This window comes from Vanellus vanellus (assembly GCF_965231255.1).
Source record: "Vanellus vanellus genome assembly, chromosome: 14".
NCBI classification, from domain to species: Eukaryota; Metazoa; Chordata; class Aves; order Charadriiformes; family Charadriidae; genus Vanellus; species Vanellus vanellus.
Genome location: NC_138919.1, coordinates 7,538,057 through 7,557,068, shown reverse-complemented (window position 1 = coordinate 7,557,068; position 19,012 = coordinate 7,538,057). Strand labels below are relative to the sequence as shown.

At 39.6% G+C, this 19,012-nt stretch overlaps 1 long non-coding RNA gene across 1 annotated transcript; it reads left to right on the top strand.

The window, feature by feature from the left end:
- Window positions 1–14,486: 14,486 nt before the first annotated feature.
- On the top strand, window positions 14,487–17,900 carry LOC309677686. The gene is made up of 3 exons (XR_014269706.1): window positions 14,487–14,568; window positions 17,324–17,443; window positions 17,876–17,900. It is a non-coding gene; the product is annotated as an uncharacterized lncRNA (long non-coding RNA).
- Window positions 17,901–19,012: the final 1,112 nt, after the last annotated feature.

Sequence of the window (19,012 nt, the reverse complement as noted above, 5' to 3'; positions counted from 1 at the left end):
CCCCCTCCCTCTCTCTCCCCCCTCCCTCTCTCTCCCCCTCCCTCTCTCTCCCCTCCCTCTCTCTCCCCCTCCCTCTCTCTCCCCCTCCCTCTCTCTCCCCCTCCCTCTCTCTCCCCCTCCCTCTCTCTCCCCCTCCCTCTCTCTCCCCCTCCCTCTCTCTCCCCCTCCCTCTCTCTCCCCCCCCTCCCCCCCCTCTTCCCCCCCCTTCCCCCCCTCTTTCCCCCCCCTTTTTCCCCCCCTCTTCCCCCCCCTTTCCCCCCCCTCTTCCCCCCCTCTTTCCCCCCTCTCTCTTTCCCCCCCTCTCTCTTTCCCCCCCTCTCTCTTTCCCCCCCTCTCTCTTTCCCCCCTCTCTCTTTCCCCCCCTCTCTCTTCCCCCCCCTCTCTCTTTCCCCCTCCCGCTCCCTCTCCCGCTCCCTCTCCCTGTCTCTTTCCCTCTCTCTAACTTACTATCTCTTTCTCGCTCTCTCCCTCTCGCTCTCTCCCTCTCGCTCTCTCCCTCTCTCTCGCTCCCGCTCTCTCTCGCTCCCGCTCTCTCTCGCTCCCGCTCCCTCTCGCTCCCGCTCTTTCTCTCTCGCTCTTTCTCGCTCTCGCTCTCTCCAGCTCTTTCTCTCTCTTTCTCTCTCTTTCTCTTTCTCTTTCCCTTGCTTTTTCTTTTTTTCTTTTTCTTTCTTCAAAAAAGGGCAGTAACCAAGCCAGGATATGCCAGTAGGAGGCAAACTATCCTCCTTGGATGTAAAAAGCCTGTTTCTATGAAAGATGAGCAGCTGAGATTCTTGTTAGGAGCATTTTCAGGACATACTATTTTTTTGTTTGCGGTAAACCCACAGTTTGCTGCATAACCAAAGACAATGAAATGCATATGGTTCAAAGCACTGGAGAAAGGCCATTCCCAACACTCTCCAAGGCTTAAGGACAGCTTTTGGGAGTATATGGGAAGAATAGCACAAACGTCATGTTTAAAGCATCTTAGAAGGAAAGAAACAAAATCTAAGACAAATGAGTAAGTGTGTGAGCATTAGTGTGAGGCTGAAAAGGATGAAGAATCTCCCTGTTGCATGGATATTGCTATGTTCACCTGCACAGAAGTGTGATGCATACCTGTGCTTAGCATTTTCAGCATTACTGATTCAGTTGAAGCTCTTTGTATTTCATTCTTTCATTCTTCTCTTTATTAGCGAGAATGACAATTTTGGCACAGTTTTAATCAGTTTTTATTTTATTAAAGTAAGTCAGCATTATTTTAAAAAAATATAAATAGTAAAAAAGACAGAAATAGGGGAATTTTGGTTAAGTTGATTTCCAAATGTGGTTAAATGGGGAGGCTGACTGACTTGCAACTAACTATGCTATCTTATATATGCGTCTGAAATGCAGCACCTTGGCTGAGTACTATGTTATTTTCTGAATAAAGGAAAGACAAAAGACAATGTGTAAAATATGTTACTATGCAGAAACATAAATGTGCCAGCAAAAAGAATTAGAATTTTTGAATGTCTTTAAGAAGTGCTAAAATTCCAAAATTTACTTTAGAAGTTGTATAGAATGTATTCTTGTACTACTACTTAAATTACCACAGCTATTTAAATGCCACCACTATTTAAATTGCCATAAAAGTATTTTGCTCTCACCAACATTACAGAATTTAGTTCCTGATTCTGCAGAGATGTTTTTTCTTGTGCTTCAACTTTGCAAGCTGCGTCTAAGCCCTCTTCGGCAGCGGAGCTCACAGTGTCTAAAGATGAGACCAAACTTAAGCCTCATCAACCTTAAGTGTGATTTATAATTTTAGTGAAATACAGAGAATAGTTTTACTTTCAGCTGTGCCATGTAGGAAATTCAAGTAGCAAGAATATCCTCATTTGAATGTTAATTTGCCTTACTACTTCAAACAGAACTTTATTACACACGTAATTCATCTGAGGAAAAGGTACAGGGAAGTCTTACTGGGTGTGTGTTTGAGGTCAGTATGTGAGACGTGTTTTATTTCACAAGTTCCCTTTACATCTGTTGACATGGATCAGATATCAGTGTCATCTTCTCTGAAGTTTGGAAGAGACCGTACGAAGTATAGAGCCACTCTTGCCCACCCATTTAATTACCCGCTGAAGCAACTGGAGGTCCATTCTCTGTCAGAAAGAAGAGGCAGAAAGTACAACCAGCAGGTGAGATCATGAAAAAGGGCTGCAAAATACAAAGCTGTAATATTATATTTACTGTTAGCATACCTTTCACTTCAAAGAATATTTTCTGTCTGAAAAGCACTGTGTAGGCCAGGACACTCCAGTTGCTGAGGCTGAAGACTTTCTGCTCAATAATAAGCTGCGCAAACTGTGCAGTATTCTGTTTGTTCATCTGGTGTCTTTTTGGTACTTACAGTGGTGTCACAGAGCGCTCTCAGGTTGTTTTCACTAAGTAGTCAGTATGTCTCAGGTGTCATATTCAGAGGAATAAATTCTCTTGTAGTGTCACTATTCCACTGGTGTCATTACTTGCTATGCACTTGCTGTGACCCAGTGCAGCTTCTAGAGAAGGTAATAGAAAGACTTCTGTTGTCTCAGTTGTAAAAGTGCAATTTCCCTGTGTGTTTGTCTAAGGCCCTGAGCTTCCAGACCGTGTGGATTTCAATGGAGTTTTAACATTGTTCTGTTACAATTTTAATCATGTTTCTTTTTTTCTCCACTGAGTAGAGAATATTCTCCTAGATCATCCTGCAGGCTCCTCTGCTAGTTTCTAGTCTTGCTTCACTGGAGAAATCCTTCTCTTCTGGTTTCAGCTGCAGCTCATATGGAATGGTGGGCAGCCGGCTGACATCCGACTGACCCTGGAGGATAAATCAAAGATGAACATCACTGCCTGGGATGGCTGTATGACACTCTCTTCGGGTCAGGTGTGAGTCTTTGCATCTAAGAATGGATGGGTGTAGCTACATTTCTGGGTTTGAGTATCACAGAATTAATTTGTTCTGCACTTGTTATTGTATGAAAACCTTTTACTTGAAGTCAACCATTTCTTTTCATGCCTTAGAGGAAGAAAAATAAAACTTTTGAAGAATTCTGTTTCATGTTGTCAAGATATGTTTGTATTTGGGATGCAGCTTTCCCTCATTACAGACTCGTCTACCCCTTAGGTTTCTTTGTAGAGATTGAAGCAGTCTTTTATGGCTCTAGACCATCCGGATGTTCTCACAGGGGTGTATTTTTGCCCAGGAAGCGTACTCCTCTAGTATATACTGAACATATTTTTTAGAAAATTAGTAATGTGTGTGTCTTAATTTTTTTACCTCTTCCAGCTTCAGAGGGTGTTAAGTATGGAACACATGAATGCATGTGGGTTTGTAGAGCAAAGATCAGCATTGTTTAACGAATATCTAGATCTGAACTGGGATGACAAAACATTCAAACACAATTTAACGTATGAGGTAAGAGAAGGCAGTTGTATCTGTTAACTCACCTTTTTTATGGAAGCTGTTCATAATAGATGGGAATTTCTTTAGTTTTTCTATGTAATTTTGAGTGGATTTTAAGAAAGCTTCTGTAGAGTACCACTTTCTGTGAAATACCATTATTTCATTTTACCTTTTACATATTTCTCTGCAGCGGAAGAAAACTAAATGTAGCATAATTAAGAAAAAAATGAGTTCTCACAAACTAGAGGCCTCACTTGTGCAAAACTGTTGAGTTAGTTCTGTAGGATGGGGACAGGTAACTGTGCTGATAAGCCAAAACATTGTCAAGTAGAAATGTTACATTTTGGAAATGTTATATTAAAACCCTGAAGCTACTAGAATAAAAAAGCCGGCACAGGGACAGGATGAGTTGAGAGCTGGGATGAGTGGACACGGAGGAGTGTCTAAGATTCTGTTGTCACGTTTTAACTTTGTTTTCTTGGTTCATTGCAGAGAAATCAATTCTTGTATCCTGATAAATTTCAATTAGAAGCTGTTCTGGAAAACATTTTCATGACCTCGTGCACCAAACAGAAGATTCTGGGTAAAATAGAAACAAACTACTTATCTTGCCTAGACTATTATACGAGCTTTGAGTTCTGTGACCTTTCAAATGTAAGTCTTACATAAACATATTGAACCTACTTCACTTTAAATGTAATTACTGGTTTGGAGATTCAGTTTTCCTCAGCCACAACTTTTCACAAGAACTGCCATACTTCTGTAACTTAACGAACCATATATAGTGCCTTTTGATGGGTTGAGGCAGAAAGGTTGTGTTTGCCACTGTAGTATATTCTATAGGTCCTGTTCAGTTGTAAACGTTCCCACTTCCTCCATCTTCTTTCTTTCCTATTTGTCTCTCAGAGATCTTTTAATTTCATGTTCCTGGAGAATATAAAAACAGGCTCATAAGTGATCAAAAAGGAAACTAGAGAGGAATAAAAGTGTTTTACTTCCCTTGCAGGTAAAAGTTTACTGGTTTTTATGGCTGCACTGCTGGTAGTGATGGATTTTTTGAACCTTAGTGTAACCTTATAGATGTCATCTATTTTTATATTACATACATAAACTGAAGACCTATCCATGATCTTCCTTAGGTGCACACTGGACCCCGAAGTTGTCTACAGATATTCACAACAAACACAAAACTTTGAACTTGTAATAAGTGTGGTCTCTTTCCAGTTCCCAGTGGCTAAAACACATCTCAGTTGGTTTCCTTGTTTACTGTCAGAGCAGGTCACACCCTGTTACCAATGGGAAACAGCAGCCAAATTTTGATGCCAGTGAAAACTTTTTTCAAGATGTTTTAGAGCCTGTTTATAATGCAAAAAATGTATATGCACGTCACTTCAAAATCAGGTGCCTCTATTCTTTTGGATCCTTTTCTTCAAAGGCATGCATCAAAATACCTAGGTAGAGTAGTTGAGAAGCATAAGGACAAAAAAAAAGGACTTGTTATAATAAAATATAGTTATATTCCAGCTGTTCATCTTGCCTTAGGCTGTAATCACTGAACATGCTTTGTTATACCACAGAAACTGAAGGTGTAATGAAGACAGTGCTGTGAGAAGGAGCATGTGCTGGTTTCTGAAACGACAAGTTTTGTTCATCACTTCATCGTGTAATTTCATGAGAATGCTCTAACATTGTATAACCTCTTCCTACTCTATGCAGAGCCCATTTATTTGGAAGAATTAAGCTTTAACACCTTTTTTGTTCATACATAGGAAATTGTTTTCTCTGGAAAACACCAGCTTAACAAAGATGACATCATTTTGCAATCAAAGGGCCAATTCCACTTTGGTGATCATGGGAGAAATGAGGGGTTGATCGGAGTATCCTTAAAAAATCAGAGTACAGCTGATATGAAGAACTACTCTTTAGAAATTGAAGTGAGTTTTTGTTTTATTTTAGTGGCACTCGGATTTGGGGTTTGGTTTTTAAAGGCCTACTGCCATCTATCTTCCAAACTGATCAGGTGCAGCCAGTGACTTTAAAACAGCAGGCAAGTACCGGCAACATAAAATACTCCTGTTTTTTTAGTTCTGTTTTTAAAGGAGCAGTTACACAATGTACATGCAGTATGATGAAGAGAGAAAGGAAGGCACCAACACTACTTATCTGTAGAGCTCAGTGACAAATATAGTAAGCATATATCAACTGCAGTATATAAAGGTTTGAAGAGGGTGTGTGTTGTTATAGCTCACCTGCTTCGGCATGACTGCTGTGTTTGATGTGGCATGGTTTTTTGCATCAACACACACAAAAAAAAGGGAAACAAAATGTGAGACTCATACAAAGCATCATTTGCCAGAAAAAAGAACTGGCCTTAAGAAAGGCATGGAACAGCTAATACGATGCTCATCCTGAGGCAAATATCTTCCTTTTTCTCTCCTCCTCTATTTTGCATTTGCTCTTTATTTTCTGTGAAACAAATAAGGTGGAGAAGCTGATTGTGGCAACAGAGTGAGGCAGAAAAGTAATGATGTGGTCAGCACCATCCAAACTCTTCATTAGAAGGAATGTGGGTAGTCAGTCATAATTAACTGAGACAATGGGCCACCCCTAAACAAAATTATGATGATTTAATAAGTAACAGGCTAAGACAAATACTGAATTATTTTCCCCTCTCCCTTAGGAAAGAAGGGAGATGAAAGAAGTATCAGCTGCTCTCCTTGGGCTTTCTCTCTTCTTTGTTTTCAAATAAATGAATAAATTAGTAGCCTCACAGGGAATTGACTGTTAGTTTCTTTCATTGCTACTGTTAAAATTTTGTCCACGAGCCTTGTGCTGTCCAGTCACTCAGCTCTTGGGCCAATCATCCTATCGCTTGTGCCCCTCGTAAAAGTGTAACTAACTCCTGTATAGTGCACAAGCATTGGAAAACATTTCCCTCACCATTTACCCTTCTGTGGGAAGCACTGATACTTCAGCATCATCTCTGAACATTCATTAATTCTGTGTGGTGGCTTTCAATAAATGTTTTTCCTTTATGGCTGCAGTTAAGAGCCTTTGAAGATATTTGGCTAGGCCTGACAGGAACTGCTACTTCCTCATCTGTTCAGAGCCAAATCCTGGTGGAAGGGATTATTGATCAGAAAGAGAAAGTAAAAGTAGCTGCTTCTAAAGGAAAGGAGTGTTTTCAGTACTACGTGGGGTATTTGAAAGGTACGTACCTTCACGGATGATGCTCTTTTAGTCATATAATTTACTTTTAGGTAGTCATGCAAGGAGCAGGGAGTTGGACTTGATGATCCTTATGGGTCCCTTCTGACTTGAGGTATTTTACGATTCTGTGATTCACAGCTGTCATTGGTGTGAAGAGGCAGGAAGAAAGGCTGTGTCTCTAGTGCCAAGCCAGCTCAGTTTCATGGTGATTCAAGCTACGGTCTTTCAGATGATAATGAAAAGCTGTCACTTAAAACTTACTATACAAGTGCCAGTCTGGGAGACGTTTGTATGATTACTAGCCAGGGAAGAATTGTAATAGATGATGGTGATCAAAGATAGGGTTTGTTTCATCTTGATTTAGCCATCACACAAGTTGTGTGCCTCATTTAAGATAATCATTACATTCCAATTTCAATGAAGGGAAAGAGAAAGGCATCTGCAGAAGCTGACTCTACCCTATGCTGAAACATCTGTATGAAATAGGATGTATGAAATCACCCTCTGCAGATGATTCAGCAGCAGTCAATTCTGACTGACAACAGAGAAGAAACAGGGCTGTTGGCTCAGACTGTGCCTAATTTCAGTCTTAAGTTAGATGGAACGAGACCTGCTTTCTCAAGTGCTTTCTGTTGCAACTCATCCACCTTTCAACTACATTAGATTTGTGTGCAAATGAGGTAGATTTGGTGGAATGACAGTTGTCTCAAACTCATATTGCTGACAATGCTAGTCCTAGTTTCAGTTATGGATTTGCCATTCCACACTTCTGCAGTGGAATTTCTCTCAGGTTCATGGCCTTACTTGGAACTGCTGTATTTGAGATTGAGACCATTAGTTTGTGAATTACAGAAGTTTGTAGAAATGATTCAGCTCACCTTTCTCAACCCAGATTCTGTGTGCACTTTGCCAACCATTTCTGCTTATGTTCATCAGTACCTGGGCAGAAACATCGTATGTGTGTGATGGGTGTATGAGTAACTGACACACTGTCATCTATGGTCTAAGCAGTTTTGAAATATCAGCAACAAGGGAGAGCGGAAGACTAAAGTAGAAAATAGCCTGTAAATCACTGTGACTTTGAGAATTATTTAGATTTGTATTACACCAGTGCTTTCTTTGCAGTAGAAGATCTCTACTTGTAAATCATTCACAGGCCATGCAGAAGAGAAAAGTCAAACACGCTGACGCTGATCTAGTTTTCTTCTGTTTATCTCCTCTTGTGGTTTTTGTTTTGGTTTTTTTTTTTTTTTTTTTTTTCACAAACACCGAACACACTCAGACACCTAAGTAATTTAAAAGCCGACTTTGAAACAATGATGTCTGTCACCATTGTTCCTGTAAACAAAGCGCTCTCTTTTCATTCTCTAAGGTGATTTGGAAGAAGGAATGGAAGTCAGTGCTTGTACTGATGGGCAACAGATGGCTACGGTTAATACCTATCTCAACGTTAATGGTGAAAGGCAAGAAAACATGGGACAAATGACTCTAGCAGCTGTTAATGGAAGCTTGAGTTTTCTGGCTCATGGATGCGGGGATCCAGTTCTTAAAGCTGAGGTGAGACCTTTCAGCGGCAGATAATTGCAGTGTGATTTTTCCAGATTATTGACCAATCATCTTGTCAGTTTGATGGAGCATCTTCCAGGTAGGCTTCAGGTGTGAGTTTTGGTGAGTAGCCAGGCAAAAAGGGGAATAATGCAATTTTTAAACTCATAATAAAAGATACCATGGTGAGAATTAAAAAGTTCAGCCATACCTATAAAGCATTGAAAATAAGGGACTCTCTCCTAAAGGGTGTATCGCCTGAAGAGGGTAAGTAAATAAAGCGAGAGCTGCAATAATGTGCCAGGGCTGCTCCGCATGTTGGTTACAAAACTAAGATTAGAATTCCTGAATGTGTTGTTACTTCTAATAGGGTTTCACATACTCTCTGCTTGGAGGAGGCTTTTTGGTTTTTCATCCTTCAGACTCTCTGTTCCCATTTCTAACCACTGAATAACACAGAAGTCATTTCCCCTGAGAAATGGGAGGCCACTGTGGATCTTTGCTGGCATTTAAACTGCTACAAACTTTGAGTGATTTGGACCCAGCACAATTCTAAATCATAAATTCAAGGTTTTTGTTCATCTTCTGACAGTACAAACTTAATGAAATTGGGAGCCTTCTGAAAGCCAAACTGATGGAGAAGTTGAAGAAGTTTGATGCATATATGTGGAGATTGAGAAAATCAGTAAGTATCTGTACATCATCTGTGAAAGTACCATGAAATGTTCATACAGTGTTAATTAAAAATCATTATATTGCATGCAGTTGTTTTGTTTTGCTTAAACATTTAAATGGTTAATCCTGTGCTAACCTGCAATTCGTACATAGACGAAAACCCTGTTTCACAGTAAAGATCCTCTGCACCATCACTGAGGAGTTCAGAATTGCCTTGGAATGCGGTCAAAGCTTTGCTTGTGATCGCTATGTATTTTGATATTTCTTCTTTTTTGGGAACCGCTGTAGGTGCAGCAAGTTGATTTTCTGTCTGAAGCAACTGTCTGGCCTTCAGTCGCCCTGCAAAAAGTAGCAGGAGTCCTCCACAGTGTGAGTAGAGCTGTCGCCGAGGTGTGGAAGCAAAGTGGAATCAGGCAGATACTAAGAAGCAAGCTCCCGCTTTACCTGGATAAAATTCAAGACGTTGTCCAGCAAATGCAGAATGAATTGCAAAGTAAGCAGAACCATGCAAAGCAAGGAGAGTAAGGACAATGTCAGTGCAGAGGAAAACAAACAAGTATAAAAGATGTTGAACAGCATAAATGTTTCTATTTTGATCTAGCAAAAAGTGCTGACCTTGACTCTTAGTTTACAGAGTGAGCGCCTTGATGCAATGAGCTCTAAGTAACCTCAGTGTGACGCTCTTTCTAATGAAATCATTGAAGAGGCATTCTCTTTGACGCAGGAGATGGGTTCAATCGGATGAGAACAGAGCACTAATTCCTAAGCTGAAGCATTTCTGCTAACAGTTCCCTGGCAAGCATTTCCTCCCAAAGACCTGTTCATATCTATCCTTGAGTTTTGAATGCTTGTACTAATCGGGTTTCACTTCATCTGTTTTTTCCAAGTCTATCCAGTAACCTCTAATTCGCTGTTCAGCTAGACTATGGCCCATATTGAAGCCATTGAGAAATGCGGTCAGCTGTAATTAGCTGAGAGACCCTTCAGTTCTCACAAGATTAAAACCTCACTTTGGGGCACTTACCTCTAGACTCTTTCCACTCAAAAGTGGGATTTAGTTGACATACCGTGTTTGAAATTAGTTGTGACCAAACTGTCCTGTTATTCCTTGAGCAGCTGCAGGTTGAGCTGTACAGCTCTGATGGTGGCATATCGCAAAGCATTCCTTACATCCCTTTTGGAAAGCAGCAATGTATTTATGAGGCGTATGAGTGGGCCAGGGTTACAGCTAAACGCCTCTTTCAGTTTTTCATAACACTGTCCATGCACACAGCTATGAAATGTGCCTAACTGCCATGAAAACAAAGCTGCCTTCTCCTGCTTCCTGTGTTCGCCTTCTCTTATGCTGGAAAACAAACAGCCGCTCTGTAACATACTCGTTAAGGTTTGTTTCATGTCACCTGTTTGCTTCAGAGCCATTAGCAACTTTGAAGGACGCCTACTATGATGTAACCTTGAAGCCACTGGATGAAGTTTGGCAAGAGAAGACAGAAGAGTACATGAAGAAAATCCAGGCTTTTTTACCCAAGATTATAAAAGATGTGTGGCTAATGGAACCAATCCAGATGGCACTAGAAGTTGTGAAAGCAGGCTTAGATATGGTTGGTATAATGCAATTCTCGCATTTTTAACGCTTTGAAAGACAAAGCCTACAAACTAAAGTCTTAGCTTTGAACTTTGGATACATACAAATAGTTAAATATTTTTGTTTATGGAACTAGTTTGGTTATCTTTCCACATAACAATCTTGTGCACAGCTAATTTACTGTTCTTGAAACACTTGTCCTGCTTTGAAAGCAGTACATTTCCAGCTAGAGGAGAGGTTGGTTTACTAGTGTGTGTTGAAATCACAGCAGCAGTAATCTTGTCATTCATGTAGCTTTTGTTTTTCTTCCATAGAGAGGAGGGATTGTGATTCCAACAAATAAGGTACAAATAGGTTTGGGCTCTTCTAGTTTAAATGAAGAGCATAAAGGATATATCGTGCCACCAATTTGACTAACAAAGATGTCAATCCTTTGCAAGCTACCGAAGCACATATTAACTCAGTGTATGGTTTATACTTTAAGTAACGTTATTTTAGGAAGGATGTATTTCTGTCCATTATTTGTTGCTGTAGTGACTAGTGTCTGTCCTGTAGACATTAACCTTTAAATGACAAGATGCTGTCAGGGAAATGACAACTGCAAGAGAAACTAAAGTGCTGTTTCACTGTTGATTTAAAACTCATTATCAAGTACTGACCCTGACCTGAAGCCATCCTGAAGTGAGTTTTGTGATCTCCTTTTCTGGCCCTCCAATAGACTATGCAGCAGATGCTCCGGTGGGCAGAGGCTGTGTTTTCTAGAGCTGTGAGCAAGATCCGGAAGCCCTTACTCAACCTTTACAGTTTTTCAGCCAGGTAATTGCTGGTTTTTTGCCAGATCCCTGTTGCTGTGTAGTGCTTTAAATGGATACGTGCACAATTTAGTCTTCAGATCAGCTTGTATGCTGAGGGTTGCAGACAATCACCTAACCATTTTTTGCTTTGGGTACGTGGTATAAAACCGTAGTGTTCATTTTTGCCAGCTACTGGGACAGGCTGCATTTCAAAAGAAGCTACTCAGCAGCAAACAGAACAGCAATAACTATGGTAACTGGCCTTATATGGGAAGGTTGCATTGCAGGTCTTAGCCATTGTATATCTTTGTTTTGCCATTCTAACCAGACTACAGTTCTTATGAATATTTCACTTCCACATTTCTAATAATAAAGCAACTGCATTTCATCAGCTTGGCAGATAAGGGCACATGCTGTTTTGTTTGTGTTCTACAGGAACTGTTCAGTGGCAGTAAAACTGCCCATATTTCCTAAAGCAGACCGCTCCCTGCATCTGGCAAATATTACTAATTACCTCATTGAAGAAAAGCTAATGAGGCCTCTCCAAGACCTCTACAATATCAACGTGGTTGCAGAATATTATAGATTCAAGCGGAGGATGATGGAGAGTCCCTTTGAACGTAAGCCCTTTCAAAGTGCTGCTTTGTTCTGTAACTGAGACTATTTCCACTTCTAAATTTTAAAAATTGTATTTGGAATACTAGTTTACACATAGGTGGTCTCTAATTAATACTGTCCTATAAAATTTATATATTATAGTCTTGTAAAACAATAATTTATGTCTAATAACAGCACTTTGGCTAAAGCGGACATGCAGTAAACACTCTACTTAATATTCATGCAAATTTTGCAACTCTTTATGCTTCCTACTGTTGAGACAAGAAATCAGCAGGTGGCATTCATCTGTCTTATCTATATGCTCTTGTGAGTTGATACTATGGTTCAATGCCAGTCATACCTGTTGGCCCTGGGTCTTACCATGGAGGCTTTGTCCATACTTTGAAACTGGTGACGTCACTTCTGTTGACTCTAAGGCAAAAGAGCTCAGCCCTACCAAAACTTCAGAGACGGTATTACTTGAGAAAGCATTGCTTAAATGCTAAAAGACTGCATTAACATCCCAACTGTCCCATATAGATAATGGCTTTTCCAGAAAGAGCCATTTTTAATGGCTTCCTCCCGGTAGGCAGACACAACGGAGGGCACCGAAATAGGTCCTAGTGACCAAATAGTCTGAGTGATACATCAGCAGGGTTTCCTGGGCTGCAGCTCTGATGCTTTGCTTTAGCAGCGTATTTTTTTTTTTGAGACAGTTAATATTCTTGCTGTTTTCTGCACAGGAATGTATAATGTGTGTGTGTGGAGGGGGTCCTTACAAATATGACTATCAAGTAGCATGACTATAAATCAAGATGAGCTTTTAACACTAATTCTTGTTTCTCAAAGTTCTAGGATACTCAGGTGGATCTATAATGAAAAGGAAATTATTAGATTGTTTCCTTTCTTGAGAAATTTTTGTTGCAGAGCAACTTGTAAGTAATTAAAATGTAAAAATAGCTTGAGAAATTATTTTAAGAGTATGCCAGCCAGAAGCTGTTTGTGTTGCAGTATCCAAGTAGTAGCACAGCACTTAACTGCTCTGTGGAAAACTCACTGATGTTTCTTCTGAAATACTGTTCTCCAGATCATGCTATGTTAGTGGGGACCAAGCATCTTATGACTTTTGATGGAAAACTTTATGATTTGGAATCAAAGTGCAGTGTACTTCTTGCCAAGGATTTTGTTCACAATACTTTCACTGTAATACTCAACAAGGAAACTAGTAACTCAAGATCCCTGTATGTGGAGATGAACCAGACCATGATCAGTATCTATCCAAGACTGAAGGTAGGATGGGAAAATCAAACATTCTTCCTTTCCAGACCAGAAATTATCATCTCCAACCAAAACAAACAATAAAAAAACACCAAAAAAAAAGTCTTCAAAATATTAATGCTCAAAACATAGATCAGAACAGCTTTCAGGTGTAAGTGCTAGAAAGTAACCATTTTTTAGTCAGAAAACAACTCAAAACCAGTTTTAATTCAAGGGCTACCTCTTTGCTCACTGGGTACTTAAAATAAGAGAGGCTCGATGAACTTTTCAGCTTTCCTCTTACGTGGTCTCAGAGAACGGCAGTTAGAGCAGTCTGGAGAGCAAACTGGGCCCATAGCCTCATTGTCCCTGGGAGGCTTTGTACTTTCCTGCTCTTTCAGAAGTTTAATAAAACCCCATTCTTATTCCCTAACTCTGGGCTGAGCAAAGTTGACCCCATCGCACTTGCAAACCCAGACTGAGCTTGCCTGTCATTGAACTTTCATTGTGACAGATTTGAAATTGCATTTTCATTTTAAAACAGATAGCCAAGATGTATAACTTTTCCTTTATGGAAGAGAACTGCCAGTTACTGGATCAGCCTCTTGAAAAGAATACCACTAATTCAAGGAGAGAAACCAACAAAATAGAATTGTCTAATCAGAAAGGAGTTTCTGTCTCTTGTGACTTTCAATATGACCTCTGTACTGTCACTCTGGCTGGCTGGCAGCATGGTGAGTATCATTCACACAGCTTTTGTCTGCATTATCATCATCTGTAGTACCAGCATGTGGGTTGTCTTTCACTTGCTTTTCCCCTCTTCCTTTATACACACCCTGCAAATGGCCCCAGGCATTCCCAGTTATTGCCCAATGAAGCACGAGATGTATCATTCCAGTAAGAACAGAAAGTGTTTACCTAGGTTACTATTGTTTTGGTGCAAGAAAGCAGATAGAAATAGGGGGTAGATGTGATGCAATCGGCCCAACCCCAAACCCTGTTTGAGCATCACAGCTCTATAGCAGGTTTATCTTGTCAGATCTGCAACAGCACAAAACAGGGAGGCCTAAAAGCTTCTAGGGGTTTGGTACACTTGGAATACATTCCTGTCTATGTTTCCACACTAATCTAAAACTCAGACCCCTGAGACTAGCAGAGAATGGATACAATGCCTGGATCTGGTCAGGAGAAGCAAATGAATAGCTAACAAATGAGATGGCAATGCAGTCTGAGAAAAACCCATAATGGATGCTTGAGCATGCTTTCACTCTTCTGCATTACAGCTGAGCTCTGCTGTACAGAGTAATCAGAGCCCAGATACAGCTTCGAAAATTGTCCTGTGCCTACTCATGACAACTACTATTTTACTCCATTTCAATTTCATTCCAGGTATTTCAGCTGGGCTTTTTGGTACCAATGATAATGAAGCTGGAAATGAATGGATTCTTCCTAATCGTTCCTTCACTGACAATGTGCAAGAGTTCACGCAGAGCTGGCAGGTAACAAACCGAAGGGCTTCTTTCTATGCAGATTACCAATGGGGCTGGAGCACAAAGGGCAACAGGTGACACGCTGTTTTGGCTTAGATGAACTAAAGCTAGACAGTGAAAACAGCAGCGTACTGTACGTAATTTGTTCTTTCTGTGTTTAACATAGACGAATTCCTTGTAGATGCACGTTGAGCATTTTTGGCCTAACATGGTAAAGTAAAACATGGAGGCTGCTTTTGCTATTAGAAGAAACTGATGTCGGAACCAAGGATCTTTGATGTTTTCCTACTTAGAACACCTCTTTCTAGAATGCAGAGCCAGGTGGTAGTTGGTCTGGGACAAATCCGTACGTTCATCAGTCAGGCCACAGTTTGGACTAAGAAATTTTCCCTCGAAGTTTTCTTTAGAGCTGTTTGTAGCTGGGTATGTTGTTTGCGCTTCCTGCTTTTCGCCTTACCAAGAAACAAAACTTTAGAAACCAGTAACTAGTAAAGTTGCTCTCCATCCCCATACCACTAAGTGCTGGGACTTTTTTGGAGGGTTAGCTGCTACTGATTCTGTTATTAACTTGCATAAAAGGACTTCCTATAGCTATCATAAATAAATGTTGTAACTCTTTTATACCAGTAAAGTTATACCTCTTGGCTTCAAAGAGACTTAACCTTAATTCATGTAATTTATCATCAGCTGAAAATAATCTAAATATGAAAACATGCAGGTGTACATAGCCATTTGTGAATGCAACTGACCAATAAAAACATAGCCTTATTGTGCTCGCAAGCCATGTTGACAGGATCCTCTAAATCCCTTCAAACCTAATTTTTAGAATCTATTAAAAAAAAAAAAAACACCAACAAACCAACCTAAAATCAGCATCTTATTACTACTAAGATTTTGTGACTCTTCCCTTTACCTTCTCTCACCAGAAGATGTCTGAGTTCTGGGCACAGAAATCCTATTACTTTCAGCTTTATGTCAGTACTCTGCTGAGGAGTCCAATCCAAAAGAGGATTGCTTTGAGTATCTTGTACTTTTCCTTGCTGTTGGAGAGAGATATCTAATGAGTTTGCAGCCTGTGTTTATGTTAATAATGGGGCAGGATCGTGGCATGACTGACTGTAGGTATGATTTTCTTAATTGCTACAAATATTAACTATATTATATAAATATATATTATATAAATATATTCATAAAAACACAACCATCTAATGCAAAACTATGCAGTGACATTGAACTAAAAATAATAATCAATTAAAAGCAACACATAAGAAACTTACTGTCATAAACAAGCTGGGAAGTCATGTATGTCCTTCTTTAACCAGCATAACAGCTGATGGCATAATGGTTGTGCTTACGCTATTGATTGGTCCATTTTATTTGTAGGCTACGGCATCTTTGCAGTGCTGTGTACCACCAAGAAAAATTTATAGATGACTGTAGCTGAATTCTGTGCTGTTTGGAGTTACATCACATTCAGAAAAAAGTAATACAAAGACTGACCTGCCAATAATGTACTGCAGTCATACATCATTAAAGCAATGGCCAGAAATACAAATGCGCCAAGCCAGGAGTTCATGCAAAGTCTTAGAAACTTTGCTAAAGCGGTAAGAAGAGATGACACAGTGGAAATACCCAACTCAAACAGGCAGTGTATTCAGCTGTGCCGATAAAAGGGAGCTGGCAAAAATCCTTCCTGAGCAGAAGTTTTAGCACAACTATACAGCTACAGAAAGCAAAAGCACAATCTGGTTAAATCTGGCCAGGTATTGAAGCCTGAAATAAAAGCAGTCAGTCACTCTGCATTGCTGGAGTAACCTCACATTGAACTATAAACTCAGACTGGCAACTCACTACCAGGAGCCTTAACACGAGCCTTTGGCATACACTGACCTTGCACATAAAGTCAGTGAAGTTCTAGTGTTATAAGACCAGCTGCTGTACAAAATTAGGAGGTTAATGAGGAGACTGCAAATATCTGACCCCTGCAGGATGAGGGTTATCTGAGAGATAAAACTGGCTGATAATTTTTCTAGTAATTAAAATAACTTTGAGTTTATACTTGCTTAAAGAACTTCCAAACTCAAAGATTTGCCAGGAAATTACTGATTAAAAAAAAATATTAAGTTGCTGATCTGATACAGAGTACTAAAAACAGCGTTCAAATCAAAACCAATCCTAAGAAACTTCAGCAAATGCTGCTCATTACTAGTTCTGTTAATATTTGTTATCATCATCTTTTGATTGGTGTGCTAAGGGACCTTCCCTGAACCACGTACAACAAAAGTCCATTCACATTTTACTGTCCAAAAATGCCTGTAATTGTAGGGACCTCCAGTTTCATTTTTTTATTGTGGATTTTTTTTTTTTTTAAAGGCTTCTTGTTGTTTATTACCTATTACCCAGTAAGGATATGAAGATTTTTTTCCCTCCAACAAAAAGATCTAGTAAAAGCACAACTCTGATCTGTCATATATAATCAAAGATAAGACTTTAAGCCAACTACTTACGGTGTCAGCTGCCACACACCAAAATTTCTTCAGTGAGTAACAAAATCAATAGAAAAAGGAAACAGTATCTGTAATATTTACAAGACATACTTTTTTTTTTTATGAAGAATGCAATGTACTTCCCAATATTAACAAACAATAAATGTTAAACAGTACTGTTACAGCAGTGTACTGAGCTGCCCATATCTTCCTTCAAACCATCTCACACTGGAAATCTGAAAAATTCATGCTACACTGATGTAATTCTATTTTCACAGGTGAACAAGTGCAATCTTGCACAGAAGAAAGTGAAGCCATGTCCAATTACAGCTAAGCAAAAAGTCTGTAAAGTGTTTTTTGAAGAATCACATTCGCTTCTTAGGAACTGCTTCAAAGTTGTAAGTACATCTTCAGCCAACAAAGGACTACCTGAATACCCAAACGTCATACTTTGAAGGAGTACACATAATTATTGAAAGGATATAGAAGTTTATGTCTGAAGTTAGCTGCAACTAATCAGCACAACAATCCAGACAAAAAAAAAAATAAAGGGGGTTATATCACCATAAATATAAATTAAGGTCCTTGACATCCACGAAATAGTGGCACCACTCTTCAGCATACAGGTGTCTAGAATTTGGAAATACAAATAAACCCCTCAATATCAGGAAGAGAATAAAGGTTTGTGAATGGTCCTAACAAGGGCAGGGGGAGGGAGACACAAATCAAACTTCCTTTGCAGTTCACCTGCAGCTGCATTGCCAGATTGCTGTCTCCAGAAGAGACAAGCTTGCACCCCACTCCTCTAACCACTGCCCTTTGTGTTCAAGGTGGACCCGGAACCATTCTACAGCATGTGTACATATGACACCTGTCAGTCACAGGGGCTGAAGGCTGCCTGCAGTTTAGCAGCAGCTTTTGTTCATTTGTGCAACCGAAATTTTGTCCCTGTGGAAATTCCTCCTCAGTGGTAAGTTTCATTTCTTTTCACCCTGAATATTCTGACTGCATCACTCCAGTAGTTACATGCCTGTTATTTAAGAGCACATGAGAAAATAGAAGTATGAGCATAAGCAAAAAAGATTCCTGGAATTATTCTTTTTGCTCCCTATCTATCTCACCCTTTCTGCTGTTCACACAAAAGCACACCATAACCCATCCAGTTCGTACTCTATGGCTTTCTTATTTCCTCTTTATTTGCTGTGTAGAAGGAGGCAGAAGGATACTTATAGAATATGGTGCGATTATCTCTAGTTCTCAGATGCTATTTTTGTTTCAACCTATTTTTTGTCTGAATGATGCTTTTGGATTCATACTAACAGTAATACATATTATATAGACACACTGAACATACTCAGTGACCTATTTTCGTACTTTTCAGTCTCTTTTAATGAAATTTATCTATCTTCTTTAAACTTAACCTAGAATTTCAAGGTTATCAATACTTGTATTTTAATGCAGCTGTCATCTGGATAGCTGTCTTCCGGGAATCTGTTTAAAAATGCAAAGAAAGCTGAAAAGCCTGAAAAGAGCAGTAGTGCTGGCTTGAAATTTTTGGCATTACAATCCATGCCCATTTCTGTTGTTATGTGCAAATTAGTTACGGAGGCTCACATTTTTGGCGAAGATGCACACACTGCTGCATTGCACGTTGCTGCAGAAACTAGGTTAGGACAGTTATTGCTCTAAAAGAGGCTGGACTCAAGTTGTGCTAACTATACCTTTATTACTTGGGAATTGTGGAATTTTAAGGAAAGAATTCTTGTGTACAGAAAAAATCTGTATAAGTCCACAGCCCCAAAATACTTGTTAATAATAAAATTTAGTCTCCTCTTATTTTCTTCAAAGTTACTGCATTATTATTACTGCAGAGATACTGCAGTAACTGCACAGTTCAGCTGTCTAGTTGCCATTTCCAGTAGGCACTATCTTACTCCTGTCCAACTTGGCTATTGCGCAATATAAGT